Consider the following 25,078-nt stretch of genomic DNA (forward strand, 5'->3'; position numbering starts at 1 on the left):
AGTCACCAAATGTCCGCTCCGTCCGCACCGGGCACACCACTCCCCAGCTTCAATATTCGTAAGCAGTATGCCTACGCTAAGAGCTTCCAGGGGGAGATCCAGTCCCCCCCTGGGCTCCGCCCAGTCTGAGAGTTTTAAGGGTGGGGTCTGCCAATTCCAGCAGAGCCACGTCTAGACTGGAGGGCATATGGTTAGGATCCGATGCATACGTCGACCAGGATCTCCAGATATCGTGGAAACGATCCTCTAGGCCTTTACAGGTAGCGACCCAGTGCTCTGCCTCCTTCACCGCATGCACTCCCCTGCACCACTCTTCTCGAGTGGGGATTCCAGGCCGCTTCCAATATAACGGAATCAGGCGTCTGGCTGCATTCAGCAAATGTGCCAACACGGAATTCTTATAAACCCTAAGCGGGACCGAGGGCACCTGCAGAAGGAAGTGCAGCGGCGAGAGGGGGACCTCAATCCCGGTCACAGCCTTCACTTGACCCTGTATGTCTTCCCAGAAGGGTCGGATTAGGGGGCACTCCCACCACACGTGAACTAGGGTTCCTCGCTGTCCACATCCCCTCCAGCAGGACTCCGATGCGGAGGGGTAAATACAGGCCAAGTCTGCCGGCACCCGGTACCAGCGTGCTAATAACTTAAAGTTGGTCTCCTGAACCTTGGAATCTCTAGAGGACGAATGGGTGAGGGAATAAAGGTGTGATAACTGCGTCTCTGTGAACGTTGTCCCCAAGTCAGTCTCCCACCGTCTAATATAGGCAGGAGTAGTCTGGGAGCTGGCCGAGTCCAACAGCCGGTATAACTCGGAAACCAGGTGTGGAGTCGGCTCCTCTGCAAGAAAGATGCGCTCAAACGGGGTAAGGGTCCGGGGATCCCTAATAGTATGACCATGTGCCTGAAAAAAGTGGTGTAGTTGCCGGTATCTCCAGTAGTTCATTCGGGAGCCACAGCTACCGACGGGCAGGGCCTCATATGGCATAAGACCACCATCCCTCAAGAATTGCCCGCAACTAGCGTTCCCATCGTCAACCCAATTCCCAAAGAAACCCATCTGTTCTCCCGGCGGGAACCACAGGAAACCCCCCAATGGGGCCACCGGGGACATAGGGGGAGCCAGCTTAAGGGTCGCATTGAGCCTGTCCCAAACTGAGAACACATGGGTCGTCAGAGGGGAGGTCGTCTCCGCCAGGCCCCTATATACCCGGGGCAACCAGGGCGCGTAAGCCAAGTTCCTACCCGCCAGATACTTCTCTAAAGGGACCCAGAGCTTAGTTCGAGAATGGAAATGCCAGTCTAGAATCTTCTGGAGGGCCACCGCTTGATAATACTGTCTAATGTCTGGGACACCCAGTCCACCCCACCTCTTCGAACGACGCAGTATCCGTAACGCTATTCTAGGTTTACGGTCGTTCCATATAAAGCGAGACATCATACTATTTAAGCGGTCAAAGAAACATTTGGGCAAGGGGATCGGAAGCATCTGTAAGTAAAAGAGCACACGGGGTAGGACATTCATCTTTATGACACTCACCCGACCAAACCAAGTAAACGCCGTCCCCGTCCAGTGTAAGAGATCTCGTTTGATCGCATCCAGTAAGGGTGGGTAATTAGCTAAGTACAGGGTATCGTAACGGTTCGTTAAATGTACTCCTAAGTATCGCAGGGACGACATAGTCCAAACGAAGGGAAAGGCGGACTTGAGGGATGTCATGAGATGCGGGGCTAAGTGGACAGGGAGTATTTCCGACTTTGAAAAATTTATCTTAAAATTAGACAATGACCCAAAAAGTTTCAGTTCCCTCATCAGATTTGGCAGAGAGAGCAGGGGGTCCGTAAGGTGAAACAACACATCGTCAGCATAAGCCGAGAGTTTGTGTTCTGTGTTACCAACTTGGAGGCCCTTAATATCGGGGCTAGCCCGCACCGTGCGGAGAAACGGCTCCAGCACTAGGGCAAACAAGAGGGGTGAAAGAGGACACCCCTGCCTCGTGCCGTTTCTAATGGGGAACCGGGCCGACAAAATCCCATTTACTTTGACCTGAGCACAAGGTGCAGAATATAAGGCCGCAATCGTCGTCAACATCCGCTGGCCCAGTTGTATTGAGTGAAGTACCTCTGTCAGGTAGGACCAGTCTATGCGGTCAAAAGCTTTTTCAGCGTCAGTGGACAAAACAATATACGGATGCGGGACCGGGTGGGAGCGGGCCCAGTGAATAAGATGGACCGCTCGAAGGGAGTTATCCCTGGCTTCCCTCCCAGCAACAAAGCCTGTCTGGTCCGGGTGGACCAGGTCAGGAATAAGGAGCTTCAGTCTATTTGCTAGAATTTTCGTCAGAATCTTTATGTCCACATTAAGGAGGGAAATAGGGCGGTAGCTCTGGGGGACGGTGGGGTCCTTGCCCTCCTTCGGCAGCACAGTAATATGAGCCAGAAGGGCTTCCGGGGGGATGGCACTGCCCCCTGCGATAGCATTAAAGTAAGCGCACATGGGAGCCTGTAGCTGGGGCAGGAAAGTTTTATAGTAAACCTTAGTAAATCCGTCCGGACCAGGACTCTTACCATTGGGCAAGGACTCCACCGTGGCCCCAATCTCCTCCACCGTGATTGGGAGTTCCAAGGCAGCGGATTGTTCTTCGGTAAGCTTCGGCAGATCAGCCGCCGCCAAATAGGCACGGGTCGCCTTGAGTCTATCTACTCGGGTCGCGGGGGAGATTGTAGAGTCTAAGTTATATAATGTTGTGTAATAGTCACGGAACCCGGCCGCTATTTTAGAGGATTGGACAACCGGAACCCCTGCCGAATCGTGTAGTTTGTGAATATAGGTCTGGGCATGGCGTTTACGGAGGGCACGAGCCAGCATCCGACCGCACTTATTCCCGTGTTCATAATACTTGTGGGCCAAAAAGCGAAATTGTTTGCGGGCTTGGCGGTCTAATAACCGCAGAAATAATTCCCGTAGCTCCATCAGGGCCAACAAAGCCTCCGGAGTCCCATTAGTTTTATGAGCGAGTTCCGCTTTCTGAAGGGCAGTATACACCCGCGTAAAATCCGCCCGACGAGCTTTTTTAAGCCTAGACCCCTGAGAGATTAATGCCCCCCTAACCACCGCCTTATGAGCTTCCCATACAACCCCCTCACCTATCTCAGCCGGTGTATTCTCCTTAAAGTAGTTAGTCAGCGTATCCGTGACCTCCTTCACCGCTATGCCATCATCCAATAAATTATCATTAAGCCGCCATGTCCAGGCCCTCTGTTGAACCATGGGCAGGGCAAAAGCCACTGTCACTGGGGCATGGTCTGAGATGGAAATGACGTCTATGGCCGCAGACTGAAGGAGTTCCAGGACATTACGGTCAACGTAGATGTGGTCAATCCGTGTGTACACATCATGTACCGAGGAATAATAACTGTAGTCCCTATCCGAGGGGTGCAGTATCCGCCAACCGTCCGACAGGAGATGGGATTGCAAAGTCTTGCGGTAATGTTTAAGGAATTTATAGGAATGGGAGGGTCTCGCATGGGAAGTGTCCAGTTGGGGGTCAGGGCTTACGTTAAAGTCTCCTCCTACAATTAGAAAACCTTCCCGAAACTCCGCTAGACGGTCCAAGGTACGGTCAATAAAAGCAAGTTGGTCAGCGTTAGGGGCATAGAGTGTCGCGAACGTATAGAGTTGTCCAGCTATAGTGCCCTTCAAAAAAACATACCTGCCCTGGGGGTCAACCCTATGAGCAGAGGGTTGGAAGGGGCAGGACTTATGTATGCCGATAGCTGTACCGCGCGATTTAGCTAAGGGGGAGTTGCTTAGAAACCACTGGTTGAAAAGATGGGTGGGCAATTTAGGGGACGACTGATGCGTAAAATGAGTCTCCTGAAGGAAAATCACCTGCGACCTCAGCCGCTTCAGTTCCCCCCAGAGCTTACTACGCTTATGAGGGGAGCATAGGCCCCGAACATTGTAAGTGCTTACCCGCAATGTAGCCATCCCAAAAGTCCAGGCCGGGACATGCTCGCGAAGTGGTGGTGCGCCCGGTGCAGACGGCAGAACATCAGAGCAGACCTAAAGAGAGAAGAGTCAAGAAGAAGAGGGCAGGCAAAAGAAGAGAGGGGAAGAAAAAAGGGGAGGAAAAACATACATGTGAAAGATATACAAGGTACAACTGATAAAACATAGCGGCCGAGGCCGGCTAGATGTAGAAAAAAACTAAAAGCTATGGCGAGGTCCCCACCCCCCCCAAAGGGGGGGTGGGGCCCAAGCCACAACTCCAGATCCTCACCAGGATCTAAACCCGTATAGAAGAAAAAAAAAGAAAAAAACGGGCATCCTACTGGGGGTACGCGGAATCCCATAACAAAGAGGGAAGTGGGTCCCCATCTCCGCCCACCGCACCTGACTTAGTGCGATAAAGGAGGGGAAAAAACACATAAAGCAGCAATCATTAACAGTTCACAGGGTCCCCACGGCAGAACCAAAGAAATGAAAATAATAAAAAAAAATAATATGGCCATTAAAAAGAGAGACAAAAAAAATCAAATTAAATTAACTGCCAGTGCGAACCAAAAACCCAGAACCAGCTCAGGGTGCCGTGGGGAATTCCAAGTAAGTCAAGTCAAGTCAACCCAGAGTTCTTCAGATCACAGGAGTATGTCCTTGGGAAAAAGTTTTGGTACCCTCAGGGACCCGGGGCAGCAGCATCCGTGGAAAGATCCCTTGATTGTCTCCTGTGGCGCCGTCTGCGGTTCTGACTTCTAGCTGGCAGCCACGGTTGCGGTGTCGGCAATCTAAAAGCTGCAAAGTCCGAAGGGTTCCTCCAGTCCGGGAAGTCTACCTGTTCCAGCTCCAAGGCAGCCAAAAAATGTGGGAGGTCATCTTTAGTGCGGAGAGTCACGGTCTTACCATCCCTGGTAACTTGTAGGGCAAAGGGAAACCCCCAGCGGTATGGCAGTCCAGCCTCTTGAATAGCCAGCAGGAGGGGACGCAAGGCCCTGCGTTGCATAAGAGTGCGCCTTGAAATGTCCGGGTAAAAAGCCAGGTGTGCACCATCAAAATCAAAATAGGGTTTCCCTCTCATTTTCTGCATTATGCGATCTTTAAGCGTATACTTATGTAGCTTACAGATAATGTCTCTGGGATTATTCACATCTTGAGAGGGGGGTTTCAAGGCACGGTCAATTTCCACAGTAGCCGTAGCAGGTAAGCCTAGGATCTCCTTAAAAACACCCTCCAGGGTAGGAACAATGTCCCTAGCTCCCGTGGCCTCAGGTAGGCCCCGGATCCTGATGTTAGCTCTGCGACTGCGGTTCTCGGCGTCGTCTAACTGGCAAAGCAGGGCCTCAATCTGACGGCCCTGTGCATCACATTGGTCCTTCAGCATATGTATAACAGGGAGAGCCTCCTCAAATCTCTGCTCCAGGGACTCCATCCTACCCCCCAGGTGTACTGTGTCTGCCTTAAGCTGTGCAATGTCCTCCTTAAACGCCTTCTCCACTCTATCTGCAAAGCGCTCCAGGTCAGCTTTGGTGGGGAGGGACAGAATATGGCGCCTGATATCCGCATCAGCCAGGGGGTCCGGTTCGTCAGGGGCTTCTGGCAGCAACCCGGGGGACCGTGGGGAGGTCGGGGGGGCCGAATCACTCACCAACTGCGGGGAAGGTATCGGCGAGGCATCCCTCCGGTGCGACTTTGTGGCCGTGGATGGCGCGGCCTTGCCAGCTTTCAGGGCCTTGCCTGCCGGCGCCATTTTGGAGGCCTCCCGGCCCTTCACCTCCTGCCCCGGGAAGAAGTTGTCCAGCTGTGCTTGCCGCGAGCGGTCCACCCGTGAGTGCTGGGATGACGCCCGGCTCTTGTGGGACATCGCTGTGTGAGGATGGGGACAGATTCACCCTCCGTGCGCTGTTATCATGCGGCGGTGAGACGGAGCTGAGGAGACACACGTCTTCACTCCTCCATGGTCAAGCCACGCCCCGGCTATTCTTCTTTTAATCTGTTTTGCCTTCACTACTCTAGCCAACTAGGGATGAGCTTCGTGTTCGAGTCTAACGTACGTTCGACTCGAACATTGGCTGTTCGTCCGTTCGGCGAATTCCGAACGTTTTGGATGTTCGCGTCAAAATTCGAGTGACGCGCGCGCGGACCACAATGCACTGCGGTGGCGCAGTGCATTGCTGCCCCATGATTGGCCAAGCATGCACTGTGACCCCGCATGCTTGGCCAATCGCAGCGCCGGCAGCGAGGAGAGCCATGATTGGCCACAGGCATCCTGCCTGTGGCCAATCATAGCTCAGGCTGTGTAGTGCACGCCCCACACTATATAAGGCCGCCTTTGAGGTGTAGTGTGTTACTTAGCATCTGAAGCAGTGGGTGTTCTGTGTACCTTCAACACAGTACACACCAATGGTTTTTGGCTGATTTCCTATCTTGCTGCTGTGTAGTGGTTGTTGTCTGTGCCCTGTCTGCAGTATACACCACTATATTCACCTCACCTATATAGCTAGTGATCTAGCTTTAACCACTTAACAACTGCCCATTGCCGATTAACGGCTTCAGGGCGGTTGTTTAACTCTGAGAGGCCGTTAATTAACGGCCTCCTAGAATTCTGCTCTCGCGTGCCCCGAGGTGTGCGCATTCGAGAGCATCCGTGACCGCCGGGTCCTGTGTGCATCACGGATCACGGTAAACGGCCGCTCATAGCGGCCGTTTACCACGTGATTGCTCCGTCAAATGACGGAGTGATCACTTGGAAACAAACCGGCGTCATTTTATGACGCCGGTTCCTCCCTCCCCTCTCTGTACCGATCGGTACAGCGGAGGGGAAAGAGATCGGTGTCAGCAGCGATGTGGGCTGCATCTGCAGTGCCCACATCGCTGCTCACCGAATTTAACCCCTCAATTCCCTGCCAATACTCTGCAATACCAGTGCATACTCTGCAGTACCCTGCCATTACTCTGCAGTACCCCGCCATTACTCTGCAGTACCCCGCCATTACTCTGCAGTGCAGTACCCTGCCATTACTCTGCAGTACCCTGCCATTACTCTGCAGTACCCCCCATTACTCTGCAGTAACCCCCATTACTCTGCAGTAACCCCCATTACTCTGCAGTACCCCCCAATACTCTGCAGTACCCGCCATTACTCTGCAGTACCCGCCATTACTCTGCAGTACCCCCCAATACTCTGCAGTACCCGCCATTACTCTGCAGTACCCGCCATTACTCTGCAGTACCCCCCATTACTCTGCAGTAACCCCCATTACTCTGCAGTAACCCCCATTACTCTGCAGTACCCCCCAATACTCTGCAGTACCCGCCATTACTCTGCAGTACCCGCCATTACTCTGCAGTACCCCCAATACTCTGCAGTACCCTGCCATTACTCTGTAGTACCCCCCAATACTCTGCAGTACCCTGCTATTACTCTGTAGTACCCCGCCAATACCCCGCCAATACTCTGTAATACCCTGCCATAAATTGCCATACCCAGCCATATTCAGAGATACCCAGCCATACTCGGTGATACCCTGAAATACCCAGCCATAGACGCCCCTCACTGCCCTCCGGTGCTTCTACCAACTCGCCAGTACGATCAAAGCCAGAATCTTTTTTTATTTTTTTATTTCAGGCTTCCCAGCCTAGAGGTGAGATGTGGGGTCATATTGACCCCCCAGATTTCACCGTAAAGAGGACCTGTCACCCCATATTCCTATTACAAGGGATGTTTACATTTCTTGTAATAGGAATAAAAGTGATCAAAAATATATTTTTGGGGAAAAAAATGTCAAACTAAAATAAATAAAGTAAAATGAACAATAAAAAAATAAAATAAAAATTAAAGCGCCCATGTCCCCATGTGCTCGCATGTGCCACACATGTGAGGTATCGCCGAGAATGTTAGAGCGAGAGCAATAATTCTAGTCCTAGACCTCCTCTGCAACTCAAAACATGTAACCAGTAAAAAAAAATTTAAAGCGTCGCCTATGGGGATTTTTTAAGTAGCGACGTTTGGCGCCATTCCACGGGCATGTGCAATTTTGAAGAGTGACATGTTTGATATCTATTTACTCAGCATAACTTCATCTTTCACTTTATGCAAACATTGGGCTAACAAGTGGCTAATAATAGAGCTTGCAGTCAGTATTGTTAGGAGATAGTGCGTGCTGTCTGCGTGCTCTGTACCCAGTACATACCGCTATAATATAGGGCAGGCCCCTACTTTCAAACATCCAACTTACAAACATCTCCTACTTGCAAACGCAAGGAGACAGCAGCAAGTGAGATGAAAAAAGATGGACGACAAAACAAATTATACAGGGGTGATAACCCTTCCCTATGTTTTCCAAAAAGCTTAAAAATAGTTTTTTTGACTGGAGCTACACTTTAAAAATGTACCGGTTGAAAATGACAAACAGATTCAACTTAACACAACAAACCTACACAGTCCCTGTCTTGTTTGCACCGCCTGTATACTGCTGTTCTGAGTATATAGGGCCTGGGGGCCACACGCATTTCCTTTTTTTAATATGGGTACGGGGTTCCCCTTAATATGCGTACAAGACCCAAATAGGCTGGTAATGGGCAGGGAGGGCTACCCATGCCATTTTTCTGAATGATTTTCAACCATATTGCAGGAACCAGATATAACATTAAAACCGCAAGCAGTTTTAAATGGTGTTATTTCCGTTTAATGTCATTTTGTGCAGGGACTGTTCTAAACACGGGAAACACGTGGCACTTCACAGGCATACTACAGACACCCCCCAGGCACCATATTTAAAGGAATATTTCACTTTTTTTTTTTCACTTTAATCGTCATTAAAATCAGTGCTCCCGCCAAAACGGCAGTTTTTAAAACTTTTTTTTGCAGTGACCCATGTCCCCTGAGGCAGGAGGCAGGTCCCCAAACCCTTTTTAGGACACTATCTTGCATATTAGCCGTTTAAATTAGCACTTTCCATTTCGAACGTTCGAGTCCCATAGACGTCAATGGGGTTCTAACGTTCGTACCGAACGCGGGGGTCGTTCGCAAGTTCTGGTGCGAACCGAACCGGGGGGTGTTCGGCTCATCCCTATAGCCAACCATGCTCCCGCTTTGTTATGCAATCCGTAGTAGGAAGCCTTAAGATATTTGAGGGGATTTACTTGTTTATAAAGAAGTAGGGACCTCAATTGCTGTCTATCTCGAAGGATATCCTGCGTCCTTTGGGGGTCTGGGTTAAGTTTGTTATCTCGTTCGTTAGAGGCTATGGAGTGTAGCAAATCGTCAATCTGCTTTGTTCTCTTTTTTTTAACCATGGATGCCAACTTAATCAATACCCCCCTCATGTATACTTTATAAGTATTCCACAATGTGAATCTATTTATATCAGGCGAGTCATTAAATTCAAAGAAATTTCTATGCTCCTGCAGGATTGTTTGGCACACTAGCTTGTCACCCAGAAGGGAGGCATTCAGCCTCCAAATTGGAGGAGGAGTGTTTCGCAATGCATCATCAAAGCACAACACAATCGGTGCATGATCTGACCAAGATATTGTGCCAATACTGGAGCTCAAGACATTTTGGAGCGAATTCTTCCCAGTCAAGAATAAATCTATGCGAGAGTAGGAAGAATGTGCTGCTGATAAAAACGTATAATCTTTCTCCGATCCATGTAAACAGCGCCAAACATCATACAGCTCATATTGTAAAAGCAGAGGAACAATAGATTGCCCTGTTCTCCTGGCCTGGGCTGAAGAGTCCAAGGCAGGATCAAGAGCCACATTGAAATCTCCATCCAAAAGGAGGGTGCCTTGAACCACCTCTGAAATTTTTGTAAGCAGAGGAGCAAGAAACGATTTTTGTCGGGTGTTTGGAGCATATAAATTGACCAATGTAAATGTTTTTTGGTTGAGTTCACAAATAAGTATGAGATAGTGTCCAAGTGGATCTTGGATGGTTTGGATGGACCGGAACACAACAGAGTCTTTAATAGCAATTAGGACTCCACACACCTTTTTAGGACCATTAGAGATGAAAATTTTGGAGTAGTTCCTGAAATATAGTTTAGGACACTTATGTGCAGCAAAATGCGTCTCCTGAGCGAATATGACATCCGCTTTAAGTGATCGAGCTTCCTTTAGCAGTGCAGACCGTTTAAAGGGGCTGTTAAGGCCTTTGGTATTAATCGACATAAACGTCAATGGCATATCAAAGCTTGAGTATATGCTGTGAAGTTGCAGAACCGGATAGTCCAGTAATCTTGAAGAGATATCTTAGGAGATGTAGGTGTCCTTGCTGTAAGGAGCCAGGCAGAGTTGGGACAGCCATCCATTTGGAAGAGGTGATGTACTTGCAACCGAATAAGGTGCAGCTGAAGTAGAACATCAGACAATGAAAGATCCACATACCAGAAGCCATGTTCTTTTTCCTTGAAGAATAGATCATAAGCAGTGACCCAAAGAGAAGGGAGGGGGGAAAACCACAAAACAAAGAACAAAAATGGGAACACGATCATCATAAGTAAAAAAGACCTGTATAAACAGGACAATGGGCAGCAAAAGCTGCTTCAACAAAAGGTGTGGTGTAAATAGCCCAATAGTGCAGCGCACTTGGCACAACAAAAGGGGTGGAAACTAACGTTCGACCTCCCGGCCTCACGCTACCGATTATTAGCAACGTTACGGAGAGGACATATACTTCTCAGCAGGCAGATCACTTCCAATCCGTAGCCAGGCGTTCTGGAGCATTTGAAGCGGGGAGATGCTCATCAGGCGGAAGCAGATTCCACTGTTTAAACAGTTGTATTCCTTTATCCACACTATGTATGGGGAATAATTTACCATTCCATGAGACGAGGAGCTTCATGGGAAATCCCCATCTGTAATTGATGTTATTGTTGCGCAAAATCTTCGTGAGAGGATTCAATTTCTTCCTGTTCAATGCTGTTTGTTGTGAAATGTCAGTATATAAAGATATACCTGTAAATTCCTCAGGAACCACTGGATTTTGTTTAGCCGCCCCCATTATCCTTTCCTTTACGTGATAATAATGGATACGCGCCAGAGTATCTCTAGGAGCAGTGTCAGGAAGGAATTTAGGTTTCGGAATACGATGCGCCCTATCCACACACAATTCAATGTCTGTCAGAGATGGAATGAGAGCTTTCATAAGGCGTTGAACGAAATTGGTGAGATCGCTCGGAGGTATAGTTTCAGGAATACCTCTGAATTTGATATTTTTCCTCCTGGAACGGTCTTCCAAGTCTGATAATTTATATTGAAGGCGTTGTAACTCAGCTTCTTGATCAGTATATGCATCAACAAGCTCATTATGGGCAGTGTAAAGATCCGCCATTTTAGACTCTAAATGATGAATTTGTGTAGAATGAGCTTGAACAGTATTATTCACAGCTGCAAACATGTCAGAGAAATCATTGAATAAAGTGCTCCTGAGAGAAAAGCATATTCTTCATGGTACTCTCAGATATAGCAGAGTCAGATGCTGGAAATAGAGCAATAGAGGGCTCAGCCTGTGTCTTCTGTGAGGAGAGCTGTGAGGAGACATGCTGCAGCCCAGCCGAGAATTCATCTCCCTCCCTTCTCTGCCTGGATTTAGCAGGGCTGCGCATAGTGGGGGTAGAAGGGGGAGAATTCTCCCCTGAGCTTCTCACATCTGTAGGGGCCTGACTCACCCCAGCCTGAGGGCCGCCATTCGTGCTGTGTCCTCCGCCGGAATGAGCGCCGGCGCCATCTTGGATTCGCTGAGGTACCGCTGTATAGAAATCCGTGAGGCGCTGAGGCGGTCTATTGCTTTTCCGCCGCTTAGTCATAGTGCCGGTGATGTCCGCTGTCTCCAGAGTGTCACTCACTCTTTAGAAACCCCTCCGTTCGGTCGCGGTCAACCGCTGTATAGCGTGAGGCGGCAGGAGCTCGGAGTTATGCGGCCATCTTCTCCGCCGGCCGGACACGCCCCCTTCTCCACCGCCAGGTTTTTATAGCGCTAGGTACCCCGATATACTACCCAATAATGGTTTTAACCCCCTGATTGCCCCTAGTTAACCCTTTCACCAGCGATCACAGTATAAGTGTCGCTGGTGACGCTGGTTAGCCAGTTAGTTATTTAGGTTCCCCGTCAGGTTTTTATATAGTGTCAGGGACCCCCATATACTACCTAATAAAAATTTGAACCCCCTGATTGCCCCTAGTTAACCCTTTCACCACTGATCACCGTATAAGTGTTACGGGTGACTCCGGTTAGTTTGCTTTTTATAGCATCAGGGCACCCACCATTTTTTACCCAATAAAGATTTAACCCCCTGATCACCCGGCGGGTGATATCAATTAGGTTTTAGTGTCAGGGTCTGCGTCGCCCCAGGCAGCGCTAGGTTAGTGCCAGTACCGCTAACACCCACGCGCAAAGCATACACCTCCCGTAGTGGTATAGAATCTGAACAGATCAATATCTGATCTGATCAGATCTATACTAGCGTCCCCAGCAGTTTAGGGTTCCAAAAAAATGCATTGTTAGTGGGATCAGCCCAGATACCTGCTAGCACCTGCATTTTGCCCCTCCGCCCAGCCCACCCAAGTGCAGTATCGATCGATCACTGTCACTTACAAAACACTAAACACATAACTGCAGCGATCGCAGAGTCAGGCCTGATCCCTGCGATCACTAACAGTTTTTTTTTTGGTAGTGTTTTATATTTAAATTCGGAAGGCAGTGCTTGGTTTTCGGGGTCCCGTACGTGGCTAGGCTCCCAAAAAGTCCCCCACATGTGGTATCCCCGTACTCGGGAGAAGCAGCAGAATTTATTTTGGGGTGTAATTTGACTTATGCCCATAGCATGTGTGAGCAATATATCATTTAGTGACAACTTTGTGCAAAAAAAAAAAATAATTAATATTCCAGCAACTTGTGGCAAAATATAAAATATTTCATGGACTCAACATGCCTCTCAGTAAATAGCTTGGGGTGTCTACTTTCCAAAATGGGGTCATTTGGGGGGGTTTTGTGCTATTTTGGCATTTTATGGACTTCGAAACTGTGATAGGTAGTGAGGAGTGAAATCAAAAATTTGCACCCTTAGAAATCCTGAAGGCAGTGATTGGTTTTCGGGATGCCGTACGCGGATAGACTCCCAAAAAGTCCCACACATGTGGTATCCCCGTACTCAGGAGAAGCAGCAGAATATATTTTGGGGTGCAATTCCACATATAACTATGGCATGTGTGAGCAATATATCATTTAGTGACAACTTTTTGTAAACTTTTTTTTTTTTTGTGTCATTATTCAATCACTTGGGACAAAAAAAAAATATTCAATGGGCTCAACATGCCCCTCAGAAATTTCCTTGGGGTGTCTACTTTCCAAAATGGGGTCATTTGGGGGGTTTGTACTGTCCTGCCATTTTAGCACCTCAAGAAATGAGATCGGCAGTCATAAATTAAAAGCTGTGTAAATTCCAGAAAATGTACTCTAGTTTGTAGACGCTATAACTTTTGCGCAAACCAAAAATATACGCTTATTGACATTTTTTTTACTAAAGACATGTGGCTGAATACATTTTGCCCTAAATGTATGACTAAAATTTAGTTTATTCGATTTTTCTTATAACAAAAATTAGAAAATATCTTTTTTTTCTCAAAATTTTCGGTCTTTTTCCATTTATATTGCAAAAAAATAAAAATCGCAGAGGCAATCAAATACCACCAAAAGAAAGCTCTATTTGTGGGAAGAAAAGGACGCAAATTTAGTTTGGGTACAACATTGCATGACCGCGCAATTACTAGTTAAAGCAACGCAGTGCGAAATTGTAAAAAGACCTCTGGTCCTTAGGCTGTTTATTGGTCCGGGGCTGAAGTAGTTAATATCCATACAAGACCCAAAGGGGATGGTAATGGGCTGGGGTGGGGGGGGGGGGGGGGGGTGATGGGCTAGCCATGCCATTTTTCTCAAATATTTTCATCCATATTGCCAGGACAAGACATTACATTAAAGCTGCAAGCAGTTTTAAATGGCTTTTTTTCCTTTACAAATGTAATTTTGTGCAGGGACTGTTCTAAACATGGGAAACACGTGCCACTTCACAGGCATACTTTAGACACCCCCCAGGTACGATATTTAAAGGAATATTTAACTTTTTTTTTTTCACTTTATGTATCAATAAAATGACTGCTCCAGAAAAAAACTTCAGTTTTTAAAACTTCTTTTTGCATTGATACATGTCCCCTGGGGCAGGACCCGGGTCCCCAAACCCTTTTTAGGACAATAACATGCATATTGGCCATTATAATTAGCACTTTAGATTTCGAACGTTCGCGTCCATTGTAATAAATAGGGTTCTAACGTTCGTGCAAACTTTCGGTCCGTTCGCAGGTTCTGGTGCGAACTGAACCGGGGGGGGGGGGGGGGGGGGTGTTCGGCTCATCCCTAGCATTCGCCATGAAGTGGCCAGTCTCTTGGTGAGGCATGAACAAACATCCTTTAAAGAGCAAACAGATTTGCCATGCCCAACGGGAAGGTTTCTGCAGTCAATGGTCTTCCACCAACCTCTGTATGTGCGAATACCCTCGCATGAGCGTATTACAGCAAAACTGACACTGGGGGACATCTGACAACATACATTAATAAAAAATTCCACAACACTAGTAAGCAAGCATTTTTCTATATTTAAGGTGGCGGTGTCTAACCTTGCGTGAGATCTACATGTGAACTACTATCTGCAAGCTCAACTGGCACTCTCCGTCAGGGCTGGACTGGGACGGGAATTTGGCCCTGGACTTCATCCAGACCGGCCCACTTACATTTTGAGTGTCCCATCAGCACCCACTTACATCAGAGTGTCCCATTACCAGCCCCCTTACATCAGAGTGTCCCATCACCAGCCCCTTACAACAGAGTGTCCCATCAGCACCACCTTACATCAGAGTGTCCCATCAGCACCACCTTACATCAGAGTGTCCCATCAGCACCACCTTACATCAGAGTGTCCTATCAGCACCACCTTATATCAGAGTGTCCCATCAGCACCACCTTACATCAGAGTGTCCCATCACCAGCCCCCTTACATCAGAGTGTCCCATCAGCACCCCCTTACATCAGAGTGTCCCATCACCAGCCCCCTTACATCAGAGTGTCCCATCAGCACCCCCTTACATCAGAGTGTCCCATCACCAGCCCACTTACATCAGAGTGTCCCATCAGCACCACCTTACATCAGAGTGTCCCATCACCAGCCCCCTTACATCAGAGTGTCCCATCACCAGCCCCCTTACATCAGAGTGTCCCATCACCAGCCCCTTACAACAGAGTGTCCCATCAGCACCACCTTACATCAGAGTGTCCCATCAGCACCACCTTACTTCAGAGTGTCCCATCAGCACCACCTTACATCAGAGTGTCCCATCAGCACCACCTTACTTCATAGTGTCCCATCAGCACCACCTTACATCAGAGTGTCCCATCAGCACCACCTTACATCAGAGTGTCCCATTACCAGCCCCCTTACATCAGAGTGTCCCATTACCAGCCCCCTTACATCAGAGTGTCCCATCACCAGCCCCTTACAACAGAGTGTCCCATCAGCACCCCCTTACATTAGAGTGTCCCATCAGCACCACCTTACTTCAGAGTGCCCCATCAGCACCAACTTACATCAGAGTGTCCCATTACCAGCCCCCTTACATCAGAGTGTCCCATTACCAGCCCCCTTACATCAGAGTGTCCCATTACCAGCCCCTCACAACAGAGTGTCCCATCAGCACCCCCTTACATTAGAGTGTCCCATCAGCACCACCTTACTTCAGAGTGTCCCATCACCAGCCCCCTTACATCAGAGTGTCCCATTACCAGCCCCCTTACATCAGAGTGTCCCATTACCAGCCCCTCACAACAGAGTGTCCCATCAGCACCCCCTTACATTAGAGTGCCCCATCAGCACCAACTTACATCAGAGTGTCCCATCACCAGCCCCCTTACATCAGAGTGTCCAATCAGCACCCCCTTACATCAGAGTGTCCCATCACCAGCCCCCCTTACATCAGAGTGGCCCACTGAGCCATCGGCCCACCGGGAAACTCCCGCTAGTCCCAATGGCCAGTACATGCCTGCTCTCCATCTATATTGAATTGTATTTGTATAAAAACTTTTTTTAGGTTCAATGTTTTTTCAGTCCTAGCAGACTCTGTTTTATATAAAAGATCATCTGATATAATCTATATAACACATAACAAGTTAAGGCGCAAACATCACATAATAGTATGCTAAAGAAGAGGCTGTCTGTATAAAATAATATAAAACGATGTTACATATGAGATATTTCAATTATCAAGTCCCAGGAAAATGTCTTTCGTTCCTTATGAGTGGAAATTCAACACGCAGGGCTGCCACCGCAGGGAGCTGAAACCAGGCTCCTAGATTATTACAGAGATACAAGCAAAAAAAGGAAGGGGGCGCCTCTGGGTGTAGATTTTTTTAGAAGGCAGTTTATTCGCAATTCATTCTAAAAGCAGAGAGATTTTGCACTCACATTTTCCATAATAGAAGTAAGCATGTAGAATAATAGGGGTCAACTGATTCAGTCCGTCAAACTTATTCCGGTCCGCAAGTGTCCTGTTATCCTCTCCTGGCATTACCACTGGTTAGATGTTCAAAAGAAGCCGGTGTCTTGTCTAATAACGTCCTCCATCCGATAGTGTCCGCTGCGTACTGCGCATGCGCAGTACACAGCAACACAGATTCCGAAAATTGCCGAGGATGAACGGCGCCTGCGCCGTGAGTCCAGGTTCTAGCCCCCCCATCCAAGTGGACATAGAGTAGGAATAAAAAAGAGCCGAGCGCAGCGAGCGAAGCTCGCCCGCGAGGGGCCCTCTAATATTCACAACCCTATGTCTGCTTGGATGGTGGGGCTACTGCCTCCATTCACAGCGCAGGCGCCCTACAGCTTCAGAGATTTTCCGAAGCTTCGTCTGCTCCGTACTGCGCATGCGCAGTACGGGGCGGACACTATTTGATGGCCGGACACTATACGACAGAACACCGGCTCGGTGGACGCAGGGGATGTTATTCCAAAACGAGGCTTGGTTTGCTGTGACACGCGGGTCGCAGAATTATGATGTCACGGCGGGCGGCGCGTTTCCTGAGCGTTCGGGTCGAGGTGGGAGGACGACCGTGCTCTTTCATCAGGCCAATCGGATAGGAGGAGAGAGGCAGAGATTTAAATAGAGGAAGTTAAGGCAGGGGGCGTGGCTGAGCGGAGAGTGGGGCGAGGCTTTGAGGTTAGAGTACTACTGAAGCGCATACAGATAGAAGGGGGGCGTGGATGGAGAAAAAAAAGGGGAGGAGACTATGGGGGTTGGTAATCGAGTGGAGGAGGAGATAGCAGTGCTGTAGATGGAAGTGAAAAGAGCAGACAGACGGGGACTGACGAGCGGGAGAGGGGCAACAATGATTTGAAACATATGGGCAGGAATAATGAGGGGAATATGTGTATATATATATAAACATATTATTATTAACCCTTTCATGACTAAGCCTATTTTTGGAATTTGGTGTTTACAAGTTAAAATCCATATTTTCTACTAGAAAATTACTTGGAACCCCCAAACATTATATATATTTTTTTAACAGCAACTCTAGAGAATAAAACGGCGATTGTTGCAATATTTTATGTCACACAGTATTTGCGCAGCGGTGTTTTAAATGCAACTTTTTGGGAAAAGGGACACTTTCATTAATTAAAAAAAAACAAAACAGTAAAATTATCCCATTTTTTTTGCATAATGTGAAAGATAATGTTACGCCAAGTAAATAGATACCAAACATGTCACACTTTATAATTGCGCGCACTTGTGGATTGACGACAAAGTACGGTACCTAAAAATCTCAATAGGCGATGCTTTAAACATTTATTACGGTTACCAGATTAGCGTTACAGAGGAGGTCTAGTGCTAGAATTATTGCTCTCGCTCTGACGATCGCGGCGATACCTCACATGTGTGATTTGAACACCGTTTACATATGCGGGTGCGACTTCCGTATGCGTTTTCTTTGCTTTGCGAGCTCGCGGGGACGGCAGGCGCTTTAAAAAATTCTTTTTAATTTTTTTATTTATTTTACTTATTTTAAAATGACTAAATTGTTTAAAATAAAAAAAAAAAAAAAATGTGATCACTTTTATTGCTGTCACAAGGAATGTAAACATCCCTTGTGACAGTAATAGGTGGTGACAGGTACTCCTTATGGAGGGATCGGGGGTCTAAAAGACCCCCCACCCCTCCTTTACACTTCAATGTATTCAGATCGCCAAAAACGGCGATTCTGAATACCGGATATTTTTTTAAAACCGGCGCCATTGGCAGCCGAGTAAACGGGAAGTGACGTCATGACGCCGCTTCTGTGTTTACTATGAGGAGACTGGAATGACGCCGATTACGGCTTCGTTCCAGTTCCTCCCCAGCGGCCGGAGGCACCGCAACAGGAATCGGTGCTCCCGATCGAGCGGGAGCACCGGTAACAGCAGCGGGAGGCGGCGGGAGGGGGGGACGTCCCCTCCCGCTCCTCCGGCATAACAGCCGAGCGGCTTTTAGCCACATCGGTTGTTATACCTGGATAGCCAATCGCCCGCTGGACAAAACGGTACCAGGATGATGCCTGCAGGTGCGGGCATCATCCCGGTATACCCCCCGGAAGCCGAGTACGCACATCTGCGTACACTCGGCGGGAAAGGGTTAAAATATATGGGTAAATTATATATATATATATATATATATATATATATATATATATATATATATATATATATGATATAATATGTAATATGAAAAAGGAGGCAGAGGAAAAGGGAGGAACAAGTGACGAGGGGAAGAGGAGGAGGCGGGGCCACGGGATAATATACGAGCTGTGGGGATATGAGAGACTACATACTAACTGCAAGAGTAAGGCTGCTTTCACACTGGGGCGGTATTCAGGCGTTACAGCGCTAAAATTAGCGCCTGTGTAACGCCTGAAAAAAAACGGCCCCTTTAACTCCAGTGTGAAAGCCGGAGGGCATTTACACTGGAGCGGTGCGCTAGCAGGACGGTGAAAAAAGTCCTGCCAGCCGCATCTTTGCAGCGGTGAAGAAGTGGTGTATTCACCGCTCCTATACCGCTCCTACCCATTGAAATCAATGGGACACCGCGGCATTACCGCCGGCAAAGCGCCGCTGCAGCGGCGCTTTGCGGGCGGGTTTAACCCCTTTTCGGCCGCTAGCGGGGGTTAAAACCACCCCGCTAGCGCCCGCACACTGCCGTTAAAATGACGGTAAAGCGGCGCTAAAAATAGCGGCGCTTTAGCGCCGACGCTGCTCCCGCCCCAGTGTGAAAGCAGCCTAAGTCGTGTATGAAAAGGAGAAAGATTTGGGGGAAAAAAGGACTGATGATAATGGGGAAGTGGTTGAAAATAGCAAATAGGGAAGCAGCATAAATACATTAAGATATGTAAACGAAGAAATTAAAAAAAATAGAAAAAAAATATAAAAAAATGAATGAATGAGAATAAAAGTACAGGGGAAAAGAATACACGCGGGAAAAAAATACAGGGAAAAAAAAATAATAATAATGTATATATGTAGATATAAATGTACATAAAAAAACATAAAAGAATGTATAGATTGTGCCACCCATGGCATATATATATATATATATATATATATATATATATATATATATATATATAAAAAAAAATATATAGTTGTTATAAAAATTATATCTCTGGATTAAGAGGAACGAATAAAAAATGGGGGGGGGGGGGGGGCGCGAAATATATATATAGTAGTACTAAAGAGATACTATGGAGACTGGGAGGGAGAGGCTTGTATATAGTGAAATTTTATGTGAAAGGAAAAAGAAAGAAACAAAAGAAAAAAGAAAATGAGAAAATGGGAATGGCGTCATTTCCCCCCCCCCCCCCCCCCGCCCCTTCCCCTCGTCATTTGCTTCTTTCTTTTCTCCATTCCCATTTTCTCGTTTTCTTCTTTTTTCTTTTGTTTCTTTCTTTTTCCTTTCACATAAAATTTCACTATATACAAGCCTCTCCCTCCCAGTCTCCATAGTATCTCTTTAGTACTACTATATATATATTTCGCTCCCCCCCTTCCCCGTTTTTTATTCGTCCCTCTTAATCCAGAGATATTATTTTTATAACAACTATATATATATTTTTTATATATATATGCCATGGGTGACACAATCTATACATTCTTTTATGTTTTTTTATGTACATTTATATCTACATATTTACATTATTATTTCTTTTATTTTTTTTTCCCCTGTATTCTTTTCCCCTGTACTTTTATTCTCATTCATTCATTTTTTTTATATTTTTTTTTATTATTTTTAATTTCCTCGTTTACATATCTTAATGTATTTATGCTGCTTCCTTATTTGCTATTTTCAACCACTTCCCCATTATCATCAGTCCTTTTTTTTCCCCCCAACTTTCTCCTTTTCATACACGACTTACTCTTGCAGTTAGTATGTAGTGTATATATATATATATATATATATATATATATATATATATATATATATATATATATATATATATATATATATAATTTACCCATATATTTTAATAATAATATGTTTATATATACACATATTCCCCTCATTATTCCTGCCCATATGTTTCAAATCATTTTTGCCCCTCTCCCGTTCATCAGTCCCCGTCTGTCTGCTCTTTTCACTTCCATCTACAGCACTGCTATCTCCTCCTCCACTCGATTACCAACCCCCATAGTCTCCTCCCCTTTTTTTTCTCCATCCACGCCCCCCTTCTATCTGTATGCACTTCAGTAGTACTCTAACCTCAAAGCCTCGCCCCACTCTCCGATCAGCCACGCCCCCTGCCTTAACTTCCTCTATTTAAATCTCTGCCTCTCTCCTCCTATCCGATTGGCCTGATGAAAGAGCGCGGTCGTCCTCCCACCTGGACCCGAACGCTCAGGAAACGCGTCGCCTGCCGTGACGTCATAATTCCGCGACCCGCGTGTCACAGCAAACCAAGACTCGTTTTGGAATAACATCCCGTGCGTCCACCGAGCCGGCTTATTTTGAACAACTAACCAGTGGTAATGCCAGGAGAGGATAACAGGACACTTGCGGACCGGAATAAGATTGACGGAATGAATCAGATGACCCCTCTTATTCTACATGCTTACTTCTATTATGGAAAATGTGAGTGCAAAATCTCTCTGCTTTTAGAATTAATTGTGAATAAACTGCTTTTTAAAAAAATCTACACCCAGAGGCGCCCCCTTCTTTTTTTCCTTGTATCTCTGTAAGAATCTATATAATAATACTTTGTTATAATTTTAAGTATGTCTCCATTTTATGGCCATTATAGTTCGCCTTTGTAGGTATTAGGGGGGTTTCTTACCCCGGTACTTGCCCAGTTTATGTCCACTTCAAATTTTAAAATGAAATTCGAAAATTAATTTGAATTTGATTTGTAAATGAATTTGAATTTAATATAAATATAGAATATAAAAGTGAAATAAGATGATGATTCCTACTTAGGCTGCTTTATTGAAAAGAATAGAAAAAAAAATTGAATTGAAAGAAATAGAATAGAATAAAATAAAATGAAAATAGACGTCTTCCGAAATCAAATTGATTCAAACTGAATACAGGTAGAATAGAACAGAATAGAAAATATTAGAATAAATAGAATAAATTACAATGGAAAAAACTAGAACACAAACAGCCATCTTCCAAAATTCAAACATAAAAAAAATAAAATAACAAATATACTAACTGAATCCAAATAAACCAAAAAAAATCTGAAAACGGATCAGCGTACAAAATTTTTAATTTAACTAATGTAGCACTAACCCCCGAAGGAGCTTCTGGTTTTATTTGGGCCTGCAGTCTGCTAATGAACCCCACTAACTTGACTCAGTCCTCTTGACACTGTGGTGCAATACAATACAGTACAATATAATATAACACAATATACCTGTATTGTCACCTCGGGATCCACTGGCTCCACCTGCTGGGAGAAAACAATACTCCACACAACGGGGTACTTAACCAAAGTATATTTTACTGTATATATTGGCAAACAGGTGATTACAATAATTGTGCTGTCATCCCAACATAGAATGACAGAACAATGAATTTTGATAAAACAATTATAAACAATATATATAGTGCCTTGTGAAAGTGTTCGGCTCCCTTGAACTTTTCAACCTTTTGCCACATTTCAGGCTTCAAACATAAAGATATAAAATTAAAATTTTTTTGTGAAGAATCACCAACAAGTGGGACACAATTGTGACGTGGAACGAAATCTATTGGATATTTTAAACTTCTTTAGCAAATAAAAAACTGAAAAGTGGTGCGTGCAAAATTATTCGGCCCCTTTACTTTCAGTGCAGCAAACTCACTCCAGAAGTTCAGTGAGGATCTCTGAATGATCCAATGTTGTCCTAAATGACTGATGGCGATAAATAGAATCCACCTGTGTGTAATCAAGTCTCTGTATAAATGCACCTGCTCTGTGATAGTCTCAGAGTTCTGTTGAAAGCGCAGAGAGCATCATGAAGACCAAGGAACACACCAGGCAGGTCCATAATACTGTTGTGGAGAAGTTTAAAGCCGGATTTGGATACAAAAAGATTTCCCAAGCTTTAAACATCCCAAGGAGCACTGTGCAAGCGATCATTTTGAAATGGAAGGAGTATCAGACCACTGCAAATCTACCAAGACCTGGCCATCCCTCTAAACTTTCAGCTCAGACAAGGAGAAGACTGATCAGAGATGCAGCCAAGAGGCCCATGATCACTCTGGATGAACTGCAGAGAACTACAGCTGAGGTGGGAGAGTCTGTCCATAGGACAACAATCAGTCGTACACTGCACAAATCTGCCCTTTATGGAAGAGTGGCAAGAAGAAAGCCATTTCTCAAAGATATCCATAAAAAGTCTTGTCTAAAGTTTGACACAAGCCACCTGGGAGACACACCAAACATGTGGAAGAAGGTGCTCTGGTCAGGTGAAACCAAAATCCAACTTTTTGCCCACCATGCAAAACGATATGTTTGGCGTAAAAGCAACCCAGCTCATCACCCTCAACACACCATCCCCACTGTCAAACATGGTGGTGGCAGCATCATGGTTTGGGCCTGCTTTTCTTCAGCAGGGACAGGGAAGATGGTTAAAATTGAGGGAAAGATGGATGCAGCCAAATCCAGGACCATTCTGGATGAAAACCTGTTGGAGTCTGCAAAAGACCTGAAACTGGGACGGAGATTTATCTTCCAACAAGACAATGATCCCAAACATACAGCAAAATCTACAAAGGAATGATTCACAAATAAACGTATCCAGGTGTTAGAATGGCCAAGTCAAAGTCCAGACCTGAATCCAATCGAGAATCTGTGGAAAGAGCTGAAAACTGCTGTTCACAAACACTCTCCATCCAACCTCACTGAGCTCGAGCTGTTTTGCAAGGAAGAATGGGCAAGAATTTCAGTCTCTCGATGTGCAAAACTGATAGAGACATACCCCAAGCAGCTGTAATCGCAGCAAAAGGTGGCTCTGCAAAGTATTAACGCAAGGGGGCCGAATAATTTTGCACGCCCCACTTTTCATTTTTTTATTAGTTAAAAAAGTTTCAAAAATCCAATAGATTTTGTTCCACTTCACAATTGTGTCCCACTTGTTGGTGATTCTTCACAAATAATAAAACATTTATATCTTTATGTTTGAAGCCTGAAATGTGGCAAAAGGTTGAAAAGTTCAAGGGGGCCAAATACTTTTGCAAGGCCCTATATATATATATATATATATATATATATATATATATATATATATATATATATATATGTATATATGCGCTCCCCCTACTTGTCTAGCTATTTGTGAGATCTCATTAAAAGTACTCAGTCTTTTAGTCTTCTTGTCTTCTGCTAGCTATGTTAATTTCTTGTAATTTTTAATCCAAGAAGAAAAGTAATTAAAGTTAAGTTAAAGGTGAACCTGGTGTTGCTTCTGTAACTATGATACAAGGCTTGAGATGCAATAGCAGATAGGCCTTATGCCTGCCTAGTGTCAGTTGCTATACTCCTCCTCCGTAGGACTATGGATCCCAGCGAGGCCTGTATATAAGTCTGACTAGTTGTAAGAGTAAATAAACTGTGGACCTCAACCTGCTCACCAACTGGATCCGAAGCTCTCTATGGTAGCTCTGGTCAAGTGTTTACAGCTTGCTTCTATGTTAGCCGCCTCCATCACTCCGTTCCGTTCCGATAGGTTGACCCAGTCTTCCGATTCTCAAACGAGTGTCTCAGGATCTCTCCAATCCGGTCACTGTGTCACTGGCACCATCAGGTCCTTCATACAATCGAGTGAGGTTGATCTCCGCAAGGACTGTAGGCCCCTTCCTCCAGGAGGCCTACTCACAAGTCCTCACATTCAGGCCATGCATTCCCAAGCACCCAGCATGCACTGTCAGAGAGGGTGTCCATGGGTAGGTCACCTGGCATCCTGGGTAAAAAGGTAAACTCTCCAATGTAAATAACAGTCACTTCCTGTAAATAGTTCAATGCTTTGTAAAAGCAAGAATCATTCAAGTCGACTATCAGTGTTTGGCTGCTAGATGGCGCTAAACACTAAACCATAGGAACGTCCATAGACTTTCATTATAAATGCTAATATAATTTAGTAGGCAAGGATACCCACGCTACACTAACAAATCCTAAACGAAACAAAATAAAACATTTTCAAAGTGCACATCTCTAGCAGGGTATGTATCCAGAGGCTCACAGCTCTTATAATGATAGTCTAGGGAGAGCTGAGGCTACTAGACGAGTCCAGAGGACTGAGGAAGTCTGTGAGTCTCTGAGGAGTGAGAACCCGGGATGCCTGGAGACCCTCTATTGAGAGTCCAGGGAGTGGGCTCATTTAGCTGGGTGCTCCAACTAAAAGACAGATTGAGCCAGGGGAGCCCAGAGGGCCATAAGAGCCCAGAGGGTAAGGAGTGCCCAGAGGGCCAGAAGAGCCCAGAGGGTAAGGAGCGCCCAGAGGGCCAGAAGAGCCCAGAGGGTAAGGAGAGCCCAGA

At 46.1% G+C, this 25,078-nt stretch overlaps 1 protein-coding gene across 4 annotated transcripts in view; it reads left to right on the forward strand.

The window, feature by feature from the left end:
• The window catches only part of LOC143961947 (CD209 antigen-like protein C), a 321,050-nt gene that overhangs the window by 25,163 nt on the left and 270,809 nt on the right, over window positions 1–25,078 (forward strand). The window lies entirely within an intron of this gene.

The sequence above is a fragment of the Lithobates pipiens genome, unplaced genomic scaffold, assembly GCF_037356315.1.
Source record: "Lithobates pipiens isolate NorthernLeopardFrog02 unplaced genomic scaffold, aLitPip1_a1.2 Scaffold_8, whole genome shotgun sequence".
Taxonomy (NCBI): Eukaryota; Metazoa; Chordata; class Amphibia; order Anura; family Ranidae; genus Lithobates; species Lithobates pipiens.